This window comes from Eptesicus fuscus, chromosome 9 (genome assembly GCF_027574615.1).
Source record: "Eptesicus fuscus isolate TK198812 chromosome 9, DD_ASM_mEF_20220401, whole genome shotgun sequence".
Classification (NCBI taxonomy): domain Eukaryota; kingdom Metazoa; phylum Chordata; class Mammalia; order Chiroptera; family Vespertilionidae; genus Eptesicus; species Eptesicus fuscus.
In genome coordinates this window covers 50,321,688-50,326,376 of record NC_072481.1, presented here as the reverse complement: position 1 = coordinate 50,326,376, position 4,689 = coordinate 50,321,688, and the positions used below count along the sequence as shown (strand labels likewise).

General features: G+C 39.9%; 1 pseudogene; it reads left to right on the top strand.

The window, feature by feature from the left end:
- The first annotated feature begins 447 nt into the window (after positions 1-447).
- Positions 448-591, top strand: LOC129150418 (small nucleolar RNA SNORA48; annotated as a pseudogene).
- The last annotated feature ends 4,098 nt before the right edge of the window (positions 592-4,689 follow it).

Here is a 4,689-nt window from a genome sequence, read left to right as displayed (position 1 = left end):
TAGTGTCATTATGATATGAAACAAGTGTTACATAAAGTACTCAGGCCAACCAGTTTATAAGAAAAGTTATTCCTTTTATTTTTAAATGGCAGTCAAAGGCAGGTATGAAAACCGCTGAGATTTACTAGGAAACACTAAACATATTTATTAAATATTTATACCTCCTAATGATTCAAAATAATCAGAATCTGAGATATGATACATATACGTACATTTGCACTCTTTTCAAAAAGTTGACTTTGCTAATGTAGAATGTCAATCCAGGCTTACTGTTGGTCAAAAGTACTACCAAGATTTTACTTTATTTTTCTTCTCAATAACTTCTCTGATGTCTCAACATACTGTTCTCTGGGAAATGCCTCACTGCAGGAACATTAATTCAGCCTTTGTCAAAACCTGTTAGCCATGAACTCTGACAGTGTTTTGGAACTTCAAGAATTCAGTTTAACCCCCTGGCAATGGGCAAGGAGACATCTGATTGGTGATGTTGCTCTTATATCATCAGGGGCAAAGCAGATGTACAGTCCTTAGTTCATCCTAGCTTGATGCCTGTGTCGGTGGCCAGAGCTGTTTCATGCCTGAGGCACATAAAAAAAAAAAAAGAATTCAGTTTAGAGGAAATAAAAAAAATTATATTACTATAGTATAAATCTTCCTTTAATAGCCCAGTTTCGGATTAATGGGAGCTATCCATAAAGCATATGTTGTGCATAAGGCGTACATAATATTGAAACACACATAACTATGTCAGCCTTCATTTATATTAGCCATCACTGTGTCATGAATTTCATAGCACTATAAAATTTTGTCCTTCTACCAGCTCTGATTCTGCTAAACAAAATGCTCACTCTTTATTTCAGATCATGAAACTGACAACATTTATATCTGGACTGATGCCAAAGGAGATAAAAGTTTCCTGAAGGAAAAAAGAAAGTCATCTCAGTGGAAGGGCTGGGCCAGCTGCAAGCTCATAATTGTCATTAGTAATTACTAGATGGAAGGGAAATGAGAAATTACCTTTTTGACAGAGGCAAGAAACATCAGCAGGATCCTGCTCTGTTGGCTACTACTTCAGAAGTTAACATTTCTTAGGGTAACCTAGGAAAAAAAGAAAACTATAATTGAGAATGCAAAGGATATCCTTATGGAAAAAAGCCTGTTTCTTTCGACAAATATGTCATTATCCCCCTTCATCCTCTAAATGGCTAAGCTAAATTTTCATTCAACACTCAACAAATGTTTTCTGGTCGATTAGTAAGCTTCTTTTATTCTTCAAGGCATGATTTCAAGCCGGATAAGGCACAGTCCTACGTTCAAGGAGTACACTGTCTATGGGAAAGTAAAACGTGTAACCAAGCAAACAGAAAACAATAAGATATCTAGAAAAGACCACCTTCTAGATGTCAACTGTGCACAGAATCATGAATGATCTATATTGCCAGTTGAAGTGTTTCAATAAAAATGTTATGCTAAGCGAAATAAGTCAGTTGGAGAAAGATAAGTATCACATGATCTCACTCATTCGTGGAATATAATGAACAATATAAGCTGATGAACAAAAACAGATCCAGAGACAGAGAAGCATGGATCAGACTGTCAAACCTCAGAGGGAAGGCAGGGATGGGTGGAGGTAAGAGGAAGAGATCAACCAAAGGACTTGTATGCATGCATATAAGCATAACTAATGGACACAGACACTAGGTGGGTGAGGGCATGAGTGTGGGGAGGGAGTGGGGGGGTAAGGATACACATGGAATACCTTAATCAATAAGGTAGAAATATATTGCCAACAACAATAACAGCAAAGGCATTCAAGAATAAAAAATGTTTTCCTCTTTAGTAACCCTTTCTTTGATATATAAGGTATTGATTAGTCAATTACTGGTACTTGAGGCAAACTTCCCACTGAAATAGATATAATAAAATTCTATATAATAAAAGCCTAAAATGCAAATTGTCCCCTCGGGCAGTCGTTCAACCGGGAGACCCGGAGTTCAACTGCTTGCTATGACGTGCACTGACCACCAGGGGGAGCCATGCACCATGGCAGGTGTTGGCGATGCGCTGCAACCTCTCACCAGCTACCTGGGGGCAGGGGTGATGGGGACGGAAGAGGTGCAGTAAGAATGCAGGATGTCTGCCGAGCTCGCTCTCACTCCCCCTGCTACCCTCCCCTGGGACACCAGGGCCCGTGCACTGGGGAAGCCTCCCCACGCTCAGGTGCCACACATCCACAAGGAGCCCACTCTCACCCACACGGCCTCTTCTGGGTGATCCCGGCCACAGCCGCTGGCACCGCAGGAGCCCATCTGTGAAGCCAGCTGGGAGAGAGCACGCTGCCTGCCCGGCTTCCATGCAGCGCCACTGGGCGGCCCAGAGGCCCACACTGCACCCCAACCTGCAGCATCTGGCCACACTCATCTCATCTCTGCATGAGGACTCGGGGGGCGCTCAGGAGCCCGGGGGCCCAGGTGCTTCCCAGGGCCCAGAGGTCAGCTGGGACCTGCCCTTCCATGCCAGATGCTCAGGCTTCAATTACCAGCCAGGCCTATGGACCTCACCCGTACACGAATTTCATGCACCGGGCCTCTAGTAATGCATAAAAACAAATTATAGCAAGGAAAAGTGTGAGCAGTAATCTATGTAGATATTTTAAATAAAATCTTTATGAGATTATCATCATCACTTCTCTTTTTAGTACCAATGTATTATTGAAGAGAACAAACATTTGACTTCCTCTAGAGTGGTTTTAACTTAATTTGGAATCACATGGTTTGTACACAAAGTAAACTCAGTAATGCCTCAATATTTAAGTTTTACATGAAACTCAAGCATATTCAATTTATAGATAATACTTTATCTGCCTCCTTAGAGTATTACAAAAAATATACAGCAATGATATTGATACCTAAATAAGAATCATGTGGATCCACTTTATCTATGTCCTTTTTAAACCAAATAACTTACTAATATGGAGTAAAGTAATTTAGCAAAGTTCCAGAATAAATGTCTACAATCAAGAAATGTTTCAACAAATATCCTTAAATCCTAGAAATGCATGAATGGGGAACTTAATCTAAAGAGATTGCCTGCAAAAATTGTATTTTGTTCACACAATTGTAATAAATAGCATGACAGAGTGAAAATTATCCATAAATGGTGGAAGAAACGATGTCTTATTTAGCTTTGCACTTAAGGATCTACAGTAGGGACTAACTTAGATAAGCTATTCATTATAGATTAGACTGAATTGAATATATACTGATATATTGAGCTCTATTCTTTCCCGGGAGAGTAGAAACAAATAAGAAAAGGAGAAGAGTCTCCTTTCACAGACACACACACACACACACACACACACACACACACAGACACACACACTCCTACACTTGGTTTCTATGGCTAGACAAGAGCTTCCCCAGCCACCGCATTGCCTGAATCTCACCAGAGTGAAGTGGAGATGGAGGCTTTGCCCACATTCTGAAAGTAGGTGCCCCTTTCTTTGGTCTCCGCTGTTTTCTCAGGCCCTGGAGAATCACCCCAGGATTAAACTCACAAGCTCTCTTGTGTTATTTTTCTTTTGTGATTATTTCAACAATCTTTCTCATAATCTTCAATGTTCTACCATTTTACTATGACATTCCTGGGTGAATTTTTTTTTTTAATTCACACCCAGTGAAATCTTTCATTTTGATGGCTCAAATATTTCTTCTAGAAAACATTAACAACATTTGGTTAAACAACAGATATTTATTGTCTTTCAGCTCTGGAAGCTAGAAGTGTGAGATTAATCTGTCATCAGGGTCAGTTCCTCCTGGGAGCAGTGAAGAAAGGAAGATCTGTCCCAAGCCTCTTTCCTAGCTTCTGGTGGTTTGTTATCCTTGATGTTCCTTGGCTTATACTGCTTACCTTGATCTTTGTCTTCATTTTCCCATGGCATTCTCCTTGTGTATGTGTCCATGTCAAAATTTCTCCTTCTTATAAGGACCTCGGTCATGTTGGTTTAGTGGCCCACACTAATCCAGTATGACCTCATATTAATTACATTTGCAATGACCCTGTTTCCAAATAAGATATTCTGAGATGCTGGAGGTTAGAATTTAAACATATGAATTTGGAGAAGGTGAGGAGAACATAATTCAAGACAAATTCAACCTCAAATAGAAACCAACAGTGTCTTCTGTACTATCCTGAGTCTTGTGTCCATGTCTCTGGTTGCTGACCTCTCCAATCTTCATAACAGAAAACCTAAATCACATGCCTGCACCCTCACTGCAATGAAGGCTGGAAATGAAGTGTCTGGGTTTTACCTTGGGAAGGTGAGGTTCATGGTGTGGGAATCACAGCAGAATGTAGGAGGGTGTTAAAAAATGTAAGAATTCAGAATTCACAGGTATATGTTAAAACTATACATATACTAGGTTTTAATCCTCCCTCTCTTGTTCTTGAGTTAGCTATTTAATCTCCTTGATCTTCTATTTCTTCATTTTAAAAATGGGCTTTTTGTGGGCTAAACATTAAGGACTTAGCACTGTGTGTAGCATATAATTGGGTGTTGCATAAATACTACATCCTTCTATTTCCTTTCACTTCTCTGAACCCTCAAGACTCTTCATTTCTTGTATGGTCTCCATAAGATTCTGTCTGATGTTTCTGGTTGCTTGTCATATTTCTACAATTTTATTGTCA